The sequence below is a fragment of the Coregonus clupeaformis genome, chromosome 29 (genome assembly GCF_020615455.1).
Source record: "Coregonus clupeaformis isolate EN_2021a chromosome 29, ASM2061545v1, whole genome shotgun sequence".
NCBI classification, from domain to species: domain Eukaryota; kingdom Metazoa; phylum Chordata; class Actinopteri; order Salmoniformes; family Salmonidae; genus Coregonus; species Coregonus clupeaformis.
The window spans coordinates 37,290,524-37,307,430 of record NC_059220.1 but is presented as its reverse complement, the minus strand read 5'-3'; positions in this window follow the sequence as shown (position 1 = coordinate 37,307,430).

Sequence of the window (16,907 nt, the reverse complement as noted above, 5' to 3'; positions counted from 1 at the left end):
GAGCTTCAAAAACTCAAAGTGACTGCCGAGGAGAAGAACCTGGCTCTAGGTCAAGAGAACATTGAGTTCAAGAAACAGGTGAAAAAGCTCAGGAGCACCATAGATGATTTGGACACCCTGCGTTACAAGATCCGGGAGGCGCGTAAAGCCCTGCATGAGCGTAGCCGCAAAAGCACACAGCTGGAGACTCGGCGCCTGGAGCTTGAACGGCAGAATGACTCCATCAGGGATCAGATTGAAATGATGAAGGGTGACCTATTCATCCTTAAACCCGAGAGAAAGAAGGGCAAGACTACAATACAGCACCTAAACCATTTTGTTGGACTGTTACAATATCAAGACGAGGAGGCCCAAATCACTATTCTTCACAAAGATAAGTTGATCCAGAGAAAAACCTCCCAAATCGAGGAGATGCAAAGCCACGTCGCTGAATCGGTATCCTGCGTCCAGGTGTTTCAGGAGAGGTTGGAAGACTTGGCGGAACGAATTGCCGAAGCCAAGAACGCTAGCAAAAAGGAGGAAGACTGCTATGGCACCGATAAAGACGGCGACAGCACCATTACGCACAGGACAAGGCCTCCCACCCTCGCAGAGGAAATTGTGCAGGCAGAGCAGTATGCCGCGCAAATCGTTGAGCAGACGAAGAAGGAGGAGGTGGCATTTCCACCTGCTCCGACCGAGAGTTGGTTCAGGACAAGTCTATTCGGGGGGCTAAAGAAGGCGGCCTACCACGCAGGGATGCTCGCCTTGACCATGATGGTTCCACTCTGCATAATGGCCTCTATGGTTACCGCATGCCAGATGGACCCGGCGTACCATGTGGTGACCTGCTGCAGGACGCAGCCAGTGGCTTTCTGAAACCATATTGTAATATGTATTTCACTGCCCTCCCTCCATTCTGAATGACATTCATGTGTTATTAATGTGTTATTATCCTCGATAAAGATAAGGTATTTTACCTAAGAAAAATCTCATGTTGTTTTATTTACTAGCGTAACCACTTATTATTTATCATCATGTATTGTAGGTCTACCTTTTGTAAATATGTTATAAGTGGCAACTGTTGTATTGTACTATACCGATTAGGCTACATGGTTGTACTAAAACATGACATGGTAAACTGATAAACTAGTGATACACTATGAGTTTAGGTTACTGGTTGATTTCATTTGGATTCATTCAGCTTGGTCAACATAATAAGAAAAATAACACTATAAGGTGAGACCTGCAAAGGTTGGCCACCCCTGGTTTATACTGTTGATACTGTTGCAGCTATACATTTGTTGGTGGTCTTGCATTGCGGTTTGTGTATTACTGAAATAGAATAGGTAGAATTGACTTTGGGCCTATAGCTCTAAGTCACATGTCTTGTATGTAAACCCTGGAACAGCTACACGGGGGCGCCATACCATCAAGGTAGTTCCCTCTTCACTATTTCTCAATTTCAATTTCAATTTCTCTCTCTCTCTCTCTCTCTCTCTCTCTGCATCACTCCAGCTGTCTTTCTCTCGCTTTCTCTATGTGTGTGTGTGTCTTTCTTTCTTTCACACAAGCACATGTACGCACACACACCAACATTTTTACTACCCTTATGTTCTTCTACAACATTCTTGTCTCTAAGTAGATCAAAATAAAAAACAGTAACCAAATTCCAAGAAAACATCTCTGAATCACTCATTAAAAGTATCCATTAAAAGTATTTTTGTTATAGGTGACTATTAATGTACTGGTGTTTTGTAACTCTCCACTCCAGATGCCTCGCAGATTTCCAACGGGACTCACAGAGCTGTAACCATATCGACACCAGTACTTTAAATCACCCATGTACACTTTAGCTTAACCTCTCAATCTGTCTCAATCTGCCTTTGGTTAAACCTGAGCCGCTAATATTTCCCCCTGTGGCAAAGTGAAATTGTATACCAGTAGGCCTTGACTTTAGATCAAACATTACGCTACATGCAATGAATAGTGTGTTGGGCTGAGCTCACAAAGGGTATATCCCCAAGCATTGAGATGGCAAAGGCCTTTGCATTATGAGTCAGATAATATTAGATAGTTTAATGCACAAAAAAGGGGTTCAGGTTTAGTTAATGCTTTAAGTCATTTTTGTATACTTTGAAGGGTTCATGGAAAGTATAGTCAACAATACCGAATATATACAGTGCATTGGGAAAGTATTCAGGCCCCTTCCCTTTTTCCCCATTTTGTTACGTTACAGACTTATTCTAAAATTGATTAAATAGTTTATTTCCTCATCAATATACACACAATACCCCATAATGACAAAGCAAAAACGGGTTTTTAGAAATATTTGCAAATGTATTAAAAATAAAAACAGAAATACCTTATTCACATAAGTATTCAGACCCTTTGCTATGAGACTCGAAATTGAGCTCAGGTGCATCCTGTTTCCAGTGATTATCTTTGAGATGTTTCTACAACTTGATTGGAGTCCACCTGTGGTAAATGTAATTGATTGGACATGATTTGGAAAGGCACACACCTGTCTATATTAGGTCCCACAGATGAAAGTGCATGTCATAGCAAAAACCAAGCCATGAGGTCGAAGGAACTGTCCATAGAGCTCCAAGACAGGATTGCGTCGAGGCACATGTCTGGGGAAGGGTAACAAAAACTGTTTGCAGCATTGAAGGTCCCCAAGAACACAGTGGCCTTCATCATTCTTAAATGGAAGAAGTTTGGAACCACCAAGACTCTTCCTAGAGCTGGCCGCCCGGCCAAACTGAGCAATCAGGGGAGAAGGGCCTTGGTCAGGGAGGTGACCAAGAACCCGATGGTCACTCTGACAGAGCTCCAGAGTTCCTCTGTGGAGATGGGAGAACTTTCCAGAAGGACAACCATCTCTGCAGCACTCCACCAATCAGGCCTTTATGGTAGAGTGGCCAGACGGAAGCCACTGCTCAGTAAAAGGCAAATGACAGCCCGCTTGAAGTTGCCAAAAGTCACCTAAAGGACTCTCAGACCACGAGAAACAAGATTCTCTGGTCTGATGAAACCAAGATTGAACTCTTTGGCCTGAATGCCAAGCATCACGTCTGGAGGAAACCTGGCAGCATCCCTACAGTGAAGCATGGTGGCGGCAGCATCATGCTGTGGGGATGTTTTTCAGTGGCAGGGACTGGAAGACTAGTCAGGATCGAGGGAAAGATGAACGGAGCAAAGTACAGAGAGATCCTTGATGAAAACCTGCTCCAGAGCGCTCAGGACCTCAGACTGGGCCAAAGGTTCACCTTCCAACAGGACAATGACCCTAAGCACACAGCCAAGACAACGCAGGAGTGGCTTCGAGAGAAGTATCTGAATGTCCTTGAGTGGCCCAGCCAGAGCCCGGACTTGAACCCGATCGAACATCTCTGGAGAGACCTGAAAATAGCTGTGCAGCGACACTCCCCATCCAACCTGACACAGCTTGAGAGGATCTGCAGAAAAGAATGAGAGAAACTCCCCAAATACAGGTGTGCCAAGCTTGTAGCGTCATACCCAAGAAGACTCAAGGCTGTAATCGCTGCCAAAGGTGCTTCAACAAAGTACTGAGTAAATGGTCTATTTTTGATAAATTAGCTACAATTTCTAAAAACCTGTTTTTGCTTTATCATTATGGGTTATTGTATGTAGATTTGTGAGGGGAAAAAACAATTTTATCCATTTTAGAATAAGGCTGTAACGTAACAAAATGTGGAAAAAGTCAAGGGGTCTGAATACTTTCCGAATGCACTGAATACTTTCCGAATTGGATATATTGGCTGTCACAATGACCATTGGGCTCTATCTCTGTATTTTCATTTGGTAAGTCTTAATAGAACAGTAATGTCAGTTTGTAACAGCCGACTTGATGCAATTTTTACATTGTTGACATTGTTAGTTGTCATGAGTGTTCATGACCTGCGATTGCTACATCCATTTTTGGACTTTTAAATGAATGATATACAGTTGAAGTCGGAAGTTTACATACACTTAGGTTGGAGTCATTAAAACTGGGTTTTCAACCACTCCACAAATTTCTTGTTAACAAACTATAGTTTTGGCAAGTCGGTTAGGACATCTACTTTGTGCATGACACAAGTCATTTTTCCAACAATTGTTTACAGACAGATTATTTCACTTATAATTCACTGTATCACAATTCCAGTGAGTCAGAAGTTTACATACACTATGTTGACTGTGCCTTTAAACAGCTTGGAAAATTCCAGAAAACAATGTCATGGCTTTAGAAGCTTCTGATAGGCTAATTAACATAATTTGTGTCAATTGGAGGTGTACCTGTGGATGTATTTCAAGGCCTATCTTCAAACTCAGTGCCTCTTTGCTTGACATCATGGGAAAATCAAAAGGAATCAGTCAAGACCTCCGGAAAAAAATTGTAGACCTCCACAAGTCTGGTATATGCTTGGGAGCAATTTCCAAACGCCTGAAGGTACCACGTTCATCTGTACAAACAATAGTACGCAAGTATAAACACCATGGGACCACGCAGCCATCATACTGCTCAGGAAGGAGACGCGTTCTGTCTCCTAGAGATGAACGTACTTTGGTGCGAAAAGTGCAAATCAATCCCAGAACAACAGCAAAGGACCTTGTGAAGATGCTGGAGGAAACAGGTACAAAAGTGTCTATATCCACAGTAAAACGAGTCCTATATCGACAAAACCTGAAAGGCCGCTCAGCAAGGAAGAAGCCACTGCTCCAAAACCGCCATAAAGCCAGACTACGGTTTGCAACTGCACATGGGGACAAAGATCTTACTTTTTGGAGAAATGTCCTCTGGTCTGATTAAACAAAAATAGAACTGTTTGGCCATAATGACCATCGTTATGTTTGGAGGAAAAAGGGGGTAGCTTGCAAGCCGAAGAACACCATCCCAACCGTGAAGCACGGGGGTGGCAGCATCATGCTGTGGGGGTGCTTTGCTGCAGGAGGGACTGGTGCACTTCACAAAATAGATGGCACCATGAGGAAGGAAAATTATGTGGATATTTTGAAGCAACATCTCAAGACATCAGTCAGAAGTTAAAGCTTGGTCGCAAATGGGTCTTCCAAATGGACAATGACCCCAAGCATACTTCCAAAGTTGTGGCAAAATGGCTTAAGGACAACAAAGTCAAGGTATTGGAGTAGCCATCACAAAGCTCTGACCTCAATCCCATGGAACATTTGTGGGCAGAACTGAAAAAGCGTGTGCGAGCAAGGAGGCCAACAAACCTGACTCAGTTACACCAGCTCTGTCAGGCGGAATGGGCCAAAATTCAGCCAACTTATTGTGGGAAGCTTGTGGAAGGCTACCCGAAACATTTGACCCAAGTTAAACAATTTAAAGGCAATGCTACTAAATACTAATTGTGTGTATGTAAACTTCTGACCCACTGGGAATGTGATGAAATAAATAAAAACTTAAATAAATGATTATTATTCTGACATTTCACATTCTTAAAATAAAGTGGTGATCCTAACTGACCTAAAACAGGGAATTTGTACTAGGATTAAATGTCAGGAATTGTGAAAAACTGAGTTTAAATGTATTTGGCTAAGGTGTATGTAAACTTCAGACTTCAACTGTATACCCATTGATTCTTAAAGAATATAATTTATAAACTGAGCTCTCATGATGAGCTTAGTTCAACTGTCTAACCCCATCAGAACCAAAAAAATAAGCTTGTTTTACTCCATTGTTTGTAAACTAGCGTTATTCTGTGAGTTGTGTGGACTTCAAAAGGAAGAATTTTAGCTAATGTGTTAAAGTTTGTTTGCTCAACAAACTCTGCTTGAAATTAGCTGAATTTGAAAAAGCTTGTTGAGTAAAATTACAAATTCACGTTTGCCTTTGGAAGTTAACACTGTAAAAAAGCCAACATAAACTGTTCTCTCTGCTACCGGAGTATCGGGTCTCGGACCAACAGGCTCAGAGACAGCTTCATCTTCTATACCCAAGCCATAAGACTGCTAAGTAGCTAATCAAATGGTTACCCGGACTATCTGCATTGACCCTACTTTGCACTGACTCCATGAACACTCACAAGATTCTACCCACACGCATACAGATTTACACTGACAGTCTCACACAAATCCACACACACGCACATACACACATACACTACATACATACATATGCACACACATAACACACACACTCACATACTGACGCCACACAAACACACATACACGCACATACAGTACACACACACTTTCACACTCATCATATATTCTGCTGCTACTTTGTTCTTTAAAAAAACTCGTATTATTATCTATCCTGATGCTTAGTCACATTACCCCTGCCTATACAGTATGTATGTATCTACCTCAAATACCTCGTACTCCTGCACAGCGTATTGATATGATACTGGTACTCCCTCATTCTGTGTATTTTATTCCTCTTGTGCTATTATTTAAAAGGTTCTTACTTTTAACTCTGCATCGTTGGGAAAGGGCTTGTAAGTCTACACCTGTTGTATTCGGCACCTGTGACAAATAACGTGATTTGATTTCAACTGAACAAATTGCTTAATCAGCTTTATTATGTGAGTTGAGTGGACTTCAAAGGGACAATAATTTGAGCTAATGTGTTAACGTTTGTTTACTCAACAAACTGTTTGAAGTGAGCTGAGTTTGCTCAAAACCACTCAAAACCACAACGATCATTATCATATTTCCCAGCATGCTCTATTGCAGGTTGATTTTCAGAATTATTTGTTTCAATTTCTGTGTTTTTGCATGAACATTGATTGGTTGATTAATCTTATGCTACACAAACAAAAATAAATAAAAAATGTCTAAACTAATATATTTGTCATGAGCCCTCTCACTCCACTGGGTTACCACCTTAAGTTGTTTCCACTCTGCTCACCACTCTCTCTCTACTCAGCCTAACTAGCTCCACCTGTCCCTGCTCTGCTCGGCTCTAATTACTCTGCCAGCTGCGCTGCATTACCCACTAACCTCTCCCAGTATTTATAGCCCTGTCTTTCAGCTCTCCTTTGTCAGATCGTCTGCAAAGCTCACACCCCGGAACCTGTGTGCTCGCGCTTCTGGCTCACCCTGGTTTTGTGACCCCGGACCTGCCTGGTTTTTGGATACTCTTCTGCCTCAGGAGATCCAGACCTGCTTCTGCCATTACGACTCCTGACTACTCTTCAATCCCGGTAACTCTGACCAGCCTTCTGCCTTGCTACTACGTATTTTGGATTGCCCTTGAACTGTACTGCTGCCTGGTTTCATTCCGCCCCGTTGTGTCTGTGTTTCCTCCCCCCAGGACTTCTGGACCACCAACCACCGGCGTCATCGGACGCATCGCTGCCACTGGGGGAGGCACAGACCCAGCACATCGGACGGGATAACCCCTGGAGCCTTCACTCACTCCCCTACATCCCTTTCCCTTTAAGTTTAAATAAACTTTCTGGTGTGACGCAATTGTGGTCCTCTTGTCGTCTGTCTGAACCGTGACAGTACGATCTGACCATCATGGACTCAGCGCACACTTCCCCCGACATGGAAACCGAAGAGCCTGAGCAACCCACCGCCATGCTACGCCTGGAACACACTGAGAGAGAGCTAGGCCGCATGAGCGGCGTCATCTCCTCTCTGCTTCAGGTCGGCCACCAACAGCATCAGCAGTTCCAGCAGCACCAGCAGCAGTCCCAGCAGCAGCAACAACAACTCGCCATGATCATTCAACTCCTCACCAACCTGACCCCAGCCAGTCTGCCCACCAGCCCTGCCCCCGAGTTACCTGCCCCGGTCATTGCAGCCGCTGCTCCGGAACCCAAGATTGGAAACCCCGAGCGGTTCAACGGCGATTCAACCCAGGTCCGGCCATTCCTGACTAGCTGCCGACTTCAGTTCTCCTTGCAGCCAAGGACCTTCGCCACGGAGGGGGCTAAAGTTGGGTATGCCATCACTCACCTGACGGGCCGAGCTCGACTCTGGGGAACAGCAGAGTTCGAACGTCAAACCCCCGCATGTGCAACCTTCGACCTGTTTGCTGAGGAGATGCTGAAGGTGTTTGACCTGGATTCCCCAACCGCAGAGGCGTCTCGTGAACTGTTCAGTATTCGACAAGGCAGACGTACAGTCGCAGACCATTCCATCGACTTCCGAACCCTGGCTAGACGAAGTTCTTGGAACACACCATCGTTGGTGGACGCGTTCTTCCATAGTTTGGCTGACTATATCAAGGACGAGTTGGTCTCCCATGAACTGCCTTCCACTCTTGATGAAGCCATCGCACTGACTGTCAGGATCGACAGTAGGATACAGACCCGTCGTCGTGGGAGGGGGCGCCAAGGTCCACCTACTACCGGCATTCGGAGAGATCCGACTGGGCTCCTGTCATCTACTGCCACTCACCCAGGTCAGCTTGATCAGTCTGAGCCTATGGAGATTGGGCGAGCCTCTCTCACTCCTGCAGAGCGCCAGCGACGCTTCACCTCAAACCTCTGCCTCTATTGTGGAGGTGATGGACATCGTGTGGTAACCTGCCCTTTAAAGGGCCGAAGCTCACCGGGCATAGGGGGAGTCCGGTTGAGTTCAATGACCATCCAGTCCTCCGACCGCAAACCCCTGCTGCAAGTTCACCTCCGCCTCCCTGACTCAACTCACACCCTGGCTGCTCTGGTGGATTCTGGCGCCGAAGCCAACATAATGGACATCAAGCTGGCACGCCAACTGGGACTGGAGAACCTCCGTTTGACACCTCCTATTCCTGCCCGGGCACTGGACGGACACTTACTCGGATCGGTCACTCATGTCACGGCCCCGGTCTCGATGGGTCTGTCCGGAAACCATCAAGAAACTATCCAGTTTCACCTGCTCCCCTCTCCAGGCCAACCCCTCATCCTGGGTTACCCATGGCTCCGCCGGCACAACCCTCAGCTCGACTGGGTGACCGGGGTGATCAGGGAGTGGGGAGAGGACTGCCACCGAACCTGCCTGCTTGCCGCCGCACTCCCCCTCGGCCAGTACCTACTAACTCCGCTCCTGACCCCTCCAAGGACCCTGTGTCGATTCTGCCAAGTCCCTGCATCGTTGCAGCTCTGACCTGGGCTGTTGAGGAACAGGTGCTGGAGGCTCTCCGTAACCAGCCAGGTCCCAGCACTTGCCCAGCTGACCGCCTTTTTGTCCCCGAAGACCTGAGGTCCCAGGTCGTTCAGTGGGGACATGACTCCCGCCTAGCTTGTCACCCTGGCTCCACCCGCACTTACAACCTGCTCGCCCAGAGGTTCTGGTGGCCCTCTCTGAGGAAGGATGTACGGGAATTCATCCAAGCCTGCCCCATCTGCAACCAACACAAGTCGTTCTGCCAGCCCCCAGCTGGATTGCTGCAGCCCCTGCCTGTGCCCAGGAGTCCGCTGGTCCCTGCTGCGCCTTGTCCTCCTCCTCCACGGCCCGTCGATGGTGGTCTGGTTTACACCGTCCGCCGCCTGCTTCGGTCCAGACGGAGGGGTAGGGGTCTCCAGTACCTCATTGACTGGGAGGGCTATGGACCTGAGGAAAGGACCTGGGTGCCAGCTAGTCGGATTGTGGATAGGACTCTCATCACCGCTTTCCACCAACGGCATCCTGATCAACCTGCAATCCGTAGGGGGCCGCCCCAGAGGGATCCCTAACCGTCCTGCCCGCTCGGCTTCCTGTCCTGTGCCTGATCCTGTCTCGGGACCTGTCCCATCTCCCCGACCACGGCCCTCCGGCTTCCTCCGAGGATGAGGACGTTCGCTCGGACCGTTCGGAGGAGTTCTAGCCCTCCTCCGGCTCCCCTCCTCCCGCCCGGCGTGGTGTTGCTCTTGGGACTTCTGGGGCCGTCCCTTGGGGGGGTTCTGTCATGAGCCCTCTCACTCCACTGGGTTACCACCTTAAGTTGTTTCCACTCTGCTCACCACTCTCTCTCTACTCAGCCTAACTAGCTCCACCTGTCCCTGCTCTGCTCGGCTCTAATTACTCTGCCAGCTGCGCTGCATTACCCACTAACCTCTCCCAGTATTTATAGCCCTGTCTTTCAGCTCTCCTTTGTCAGATCGTCTGCAAAGCTCACACCCGGAACCTGTGTGCTCGCGCTTCTGGCTCACCCCTGGTTTTGTGACCCCCGGACCTGCCTGGTTTTTGGATACTCTTCTGCCTCAGGAGATCCAGACCTGCTTCTGCCATTACGACTCCTGACTACTCTTCAATCCCGGTAACTCTGACCAGCCTTCTGCCTTGCTACTACGTATTTTGGATTGCCCTTGAACTGTACTGCTGCCTGGTTTCATTCCGCCCCGTTGTGTCTGTGTTTCCTCCCCCCCCCAGGACTTCTGGACCACCAACCACCGGCGTCATCGGACGCATCGCTGCCACTGGGGGGAGGCACAGACCCAGCACATCGGACGGGATAACCCCTGGAGCCTTCACTCACTCCCTACATCCCTTTCCCTTTAAGTTTAAATAAACTTTCTGGTGTGACGCAATTGTGGTCCTCTTGTCGTCTGTCTGAACCGTGACAATATTAGTAGTTGGACTTATTTTTTAAAACCTTTATTTAACTAGGCAAGTACAAATTCTTAATTACAATGATGACCTACACCGGCCAAACACGGACGACGCTGGGCCAATTGTGTGCCGCCCTATGGGACTCCCAATCACGGCTGGTTGTGATACAGCCTGGAATCGAACCAGGGGGTCTGTAGTGAAACCTCAAACACTGAGATGCAGTGCCTTAGCCCGCTGCGCCACTCAGGAGTTCTTATTGCACCTGTTACTGAGATGGCTGTTCCAGTTTATATGATTAAGGTAGTCTCAATAATCAATCTTGCCTAACCCATCAATAATTCTCAATGCAGGTTGCTGGTGACCCCTTTTCTGCAGTCAAATGACCAAATCGCCTTCTAGTGGCCTCATGGGTGGAATGTTATTAATATTTATAATAAATTTTTTATTACATTTTTATTTGACCAGGTAAGCCAGTTGAGAACAAGTTCTCATTTACAACTGCGACCTGGCCAAGATAAAGCAAAGCAGTGCGATAAAAACAACAACAACACAGAGTTACATATGGGATAAACAAAACGTACAGTCAAAACACAATAGAAAATCTATATACAGTGTGTGCAAATGTAGTAAGTTATGGAGGTAAGGCAATAAATAGGCCATAGTGCAAAATAATTACAATTTAGTATTAACACTGGAGTGATAAATGTGCAGAAGATTATGTGCAAATAGAGATACTGGGGTGCAAATGAGCAAAATAAATAACAATATGGGGATGAGGTAGTTGGGTGGGCTAATTACAGATGGGCTGTGTACAGGTGCAGTGATCAGTAAATTGCTCTGACAACTGATGCTTAAAGTTAGTGAGGGAGATAAGAGTCTCCAGCTTCAGAGATTTTTGCAGTTCGTTCCAGTCATTGGCAGCAGAGAACTGGAAGGAATGGCGGCCAAAGGAGGTGTTGGCTTTGGGGATGACCAGTGAGATATACCTGCTGGAGCACATACTTCGGGTGGGTGTTGCTATGGTGACCAATGAGCTAAGATAAGGCGGGGATTTGCCTACCAGTGATTTATAGATGACCTGGAGCCAGTGGGTTTGGCGACAAATATGTCGTGAGGGCCTGTCATGAACCCTGCATCCTGAGTCGGTTCCTGCCTGTGTTGCCATTTTTCTGCTCGGAATCTCCAGTTTCCTGAGGGTTCGTGAACGCTCCCGGCCTGGTTGCCGGGCGACGTTGCTAGGCGGGAGATCTCCCGATTAACCGCACCTTCATCTCATCAGCGGTCTGCACACCTGGTCCTGATCATCACCCTTCTTAAGCCCTGACCTGACATCCATTCCCTGCCGGATCGTTAGCCATGAACATCAATCTCCCGGAACCTTCACCCAACCCCTGCCTGGTTGTCGGCGGCTGCCGAGCCATTCTTGGATCTGCCACTGCACCTCCACCTACTCATCTCCGCCGCCCGCTCTGTCCCCTGGATTATTCTACATCGTTTTTTGAATCTGTTAAATAAATACTCACCTTCGTTTCAACTCACCTTGTCCTGGTCTGCTTCTGGGTTCTGGCTTAGTAAACCGTGACAGAACGATCCGGCCAGAAATGAACCCAGCGGACCTGGACTCTGTTCGTCATGCCATTACCCATCAGGAGAAGATGTTGGGACAACATAGCACGGCACTACAGGAGATAGCATTGTCCGTTCGGAACTTTTCTAACAGTCTGACGAAGATCCAGGCTCAGCTCAGTTTGCCGGTGGAGAATCCACGACCGGTTTCACCCATCTCGCCTGCCGCTTCTGGAGCTGTGCCCTTCCGTGAGCCCAAGGTTCCGACGCCTGATAAATATGAGGGGGAGTTGGGAAGATGCCGTTCTTTCCTTATGCAGTGTGGATTAGTGTTCGATCTACAGCCCCACTCTTATGCCACAGACAAGGCTAGGATAGCCTTTGTCATTGAGTTGCTGCGTGGTCGAGCTCTGGAGTGGGCTTCAGCCGTTTGGGAACGACAGGACACCTGCATGGCTTCATACCAGGAGTTCACGGCCGAGATGAGGAAGCTATTTGACCATCCCGTCCGAGGTATGGACGCAGCTAGGCGCCTGTTTTCGCTTCGCCAAGGAACTCGCAGCGTTGCCGACTTCGTGATCGAGTTCAGGACTTTGGCTGTGGAGAGTGGGTGGAATGAGGAGTCTCTGCAAGCAGCCTTTTACCAGGGGCTGTCGGAGCAGCTCAAGGATGAGTTGATCTCCTATCCGGAGCCTAGTGACCTGGACAGCTTGGTAGCCTTGTCGATTCGGGTGGATAACAGAGTTCGAGAGAGAAGGAGGGAGAAGCAATGGGGCCCGTCCAATCAATCAGCTTCTCAGTTCCCAGTCGGGTCAGGGGGTGGACCAGAATACGTCGATCATTGTCCACCACACAGGATTAGTGGAGAGGTCCTGCCTCCAGATTCTGAACCCATGCAAGTGGGGCGGCACGGGTTAACCAAGGAGGAGCGCCAACATAGACGTAAGACCAACTGCTGCCTCTACTGTGTTAGTTCGGGACATTACATCTCCACTTGTTCCCGGCGGTCGTCAAACTGCTCGGCTCGCTAAAGTTGGGAGGACTTTTAGCGAGCCAGTTTCAACCTCTCAATACCTCTGTCAGACCCCGTTTCCCGGCTACCCTCATGAACAGGAATCAGAGTTTAGCGATTAACGCTTTCGACGATTCAGGTGCCGATTGAAGCTTTATTGATGCCAAAGTGGTGGAACAGCTGGGGCTTTCCAAGGAGCGATTACCGGAAGCCATTGAAGCTACCACTCTGAACGGCAGTAGTCTGGCACGTATCACGATGAGGACTGAACCGGTTAAGATGCTGTTGTCAGGGAATCATTCTGAGGTGATCTCATTCTTCATTCTGCCTTCTTCCCATGTTCCTCTGGTCCTTGGATACCCCTGGCTGAAAGAACACAATCCCACGTTCGATTGGGTGACTGGCAAGGTAACTAGTTGGAGCCTTGATTGTCATGCCAACTGCCTCAAGACTGCCTGTTCCCATTCTGTTCCCAGTCAGGTGATTGAGGCTAAACCCCCAGATTTGTCCCTGGTTCCCGAGACATATCACGATTTGGGGGAAGTGTTCAGTAAGCAGAGGGCTCTGTCACTCCCTCCCCACCGACCATATGATTGTGCCATAAACCTGTTCCCTGGAGCTGTCTATCCCAAGGGACGGTTATACAGCATCTCCCGACCTGAACGTGAGGCTTTGGAGACCTACATCAAGGAGTCCCTAGCTGCTGGTCTCATTCGTCCCTCGTCATCACCCCCTGGGGGCAGGATTCTTCTTTGTGGGTAAGAAGGATGGCTCTCTTCGACCGTGTATTGATTATCGGGGGTTGAATGATATCACGGTCAAGAACAAGTATCCCCTGCCCTTGATGAGCTCTGCCTTCGACTCCTTACAGGGTGCTACTGTGTTCACCAAGCTAGACCTACGCAATGCGTATCACCTGGTCCGGATCAGAGAGGGGGACGAGTGGTTGACGGGTTTCAATACACCGATGGGTCACTTCGAGTATCAGGTGATGCCGTTTGGACTGACCAATGCTCCAGCAGTGTTCCAGAGTATGGTGAATGATGTCCTGAGAGATATGATCGGTCTCTTTGTGTTTGTTTACCTGGATGACATTCTTATCTTCTCGAAGGAACCTTCCAGCCACGTCCAGCATGTCAGGCAGGTTCTGCAGCGATTGTTGGAGAATCGCCTGTTCGTGAAGGCCGAGAAGTGCGAATTTCACGCCCACACTACATCCTTCCTCGGGTACATCATCTCCAGGGGAGAGATTAGGATGGACCAGGAGAAGGTTAGGGCGGTTCTGGAATGGGCCCAGCCCGGTACGAGATTGCAGCTCCAGAGGTTTCTGGGGTTTGCGAATTTCTATCGCAGATTCATCCGGGATTACAGCCGTGTGGCCGCTCCTTTAACTGCCCTGACTTCCAGTACCAGGACCTTCAGTTGGAATCCTGAGGCGGACCGAGCGTTCCTGGATTTGAAGAGGCGATTCACCAACGCACCGATTCTCTCTCAACCTGACACGGCCCGTCAGTTCGTCGTGGAAGTGGATGCGTCTGATGTGGGGGTTGGCGCCATCCTGTCCCAGCGATGCTCCACTGACGGGAAACTCCATCCCTGCGCCTACTACTCTCGTCGTCTTTCATCTGCGGAGAGGAACTACGATGTGGGTAACCGGGAGCTTCTCGCGGTGAAGCTTGCTTTGGAGGAGTGGCGCCACTGGTTGGAGGGGGCGGAGCAACCGTTTATTGTCTGGACCGACCACAAGAATCTTGCTTACGTGCAATCGGCTAGACGTCTCAACTCCCGTCAGGCCAGGTGGGCTTTGTTTTTCGGACGCTTTAACTTTTCCCTGACGTTCCGACCTGGGTCTAAGAACGGCAAGGCGGACGCCTTGTCCCGGATGTTCTCCAAGACGGAGGAGAGTGGGGCCAAGACCGAGACGATTCTTCCCCGGAACTGTGTCGTGGGAGCAGTTATGTGGAGGATTGAGGAGGAGGTTATGGCGGCCCTTCGGACGCAGCCCGGTCCCGGTAACGGTCCACCCGGTCGTTTGTTTGTGCCTGAGTCGGTTCGTTCTGCTGTCCCCCAATGGTCCCACGCCAGCAAGATGGCTTGTCACCCTGGCGTGGCTCGGACGATGGCGTTACTTCGCAGACGATTTTGGTGGCCGGCCATGGGAGAAGATACTCTGAGGTTTGTTGCTGCCTGTCCAGTGTGTGCGCAGAATAAGAGTGCCAACCGGCCCAGCTCTGGACTACTTCACCCCCTCCCTATTCCCCGGCGACCATGGTCGCATCTGGCCCTGGACTTTGTCACTGGGTTGCCCTCTTCTGAGGGGAACACGGTCATTCTGACTATCGTGGACAGATTCAGCAGGTTCGCCCACTTTGTGCCCATTTCCAAGCTTCCCTCGGCCTCTGAGACGTCCGAGATCCTGGTTAGGGAGGTTTTCAGGGTCCACGGGTTGCCCAGTGACATAGTTTCCGACCGTGGCCCTCAGTTTACCTCTGCTGTCTGGAAGTCTTTCTGTTTGGCCATTGGAGCTACAGTCAGTCTCACATCTGGTTTTCACCCCCAATCTAATGGTCAGGCGGAGAGAGCCAACCAGAAGATGGAATCCACGCTACGCTGCCTTGTCTCCTCCAACCCCACCTCCTGGGTCTCTCAGTTGCCTTGGGTTGAGTATGCCCACAATACTTTCCCTACATCTGCCACTGGGATGTCTCCCTTCCAGTGCCTGTATGGCTACCAACCTCCCTTGTTTCCTTCTCTCTCAGTGCCCTCTGTTCAGGCCCACATTCGTCGTTGCCACCGGACCTGGCATCAGGCCAGAAAGGCCCTCCTTAGAGTTTCTGACCGGTATCAGCTCCAGGCGAATCGTCGCCGGATTCCCGCCCCCACCTATACCATCGGAGATAGGGTCTGGCTGGCCATCTTCCTCTGCGGACTGAGTCTAAGAAACTGTCACCGAAGTTCATTGGTCCATTTGTGGTGGAGAAGGTGATCAATCCTGTTGCGGTTCGACTCAAGTTACCTAGAACGCTCAGAGTCCATCCCACCTTTCATGTCTCCTGCCTCAAGCCTGTTCTCCTCAGTCCTCTGTTACGCCCTCCGCCTCCTCCTCCTCCCCCTCGGATGATCGGAGGTGGTCCTGCCTACACGGTGCGCCGCATTATGGATTCCAGACGGCGGGGCCGGGGTTTCCAGTATCTCGTGGACTGGGAGGGGTATGGTCCTGAAGAGAGGAGTTGGATTCCTCGGTGCCAGATCCTTGATGCTGACCTCCTTCGTGACTTCTACCGCCTCCATCCTGGCGCTCCGGGTAGTCCGCCCGGTGGCGTTCGTCGGCGGGGGGGTACTGTCATGAACCCTGCATCCTGAGTCGGTTCCTGCCTGTGTTGCCATTTTTCTGCTCGGAATCTCCAGTTTCCTGAGGGTTCGTGAACGCTCCCGGCCTGGTTGCCGGGCGACGTTGCTAGGCGGGAGATCTCCCGATTAACCGCACCTGCATCTCATCAGCGGTCTGCACACCTGGTCCTGATCATCACCCTTCTTAAGCCCTGACCTGACATCCATTCCCTGCCGGATCGTTAGCCATGAACATCAATCTCCCGGAACCTTCACCCAACCCCTGCCTGGTTGTCGGCGGCTGCCGAGCCATTCTTGGATCTGCCACTGCACCTCCCACCTACTCATCTCCGCCGCCCGCTCTGTCCCCTGGATTATTCTACATCGTTTTTTGAATCTGTTAAATAAATACTCACCTTCGTTTCAACTCACCTTGTCCTGGTCTGCTTCTGGGTTCTGGCTTAGTAAACCGTGACAGGGCCAGCCAACGAGAGCGTACAGGTCACAATGGTGGGTAGTATATGGG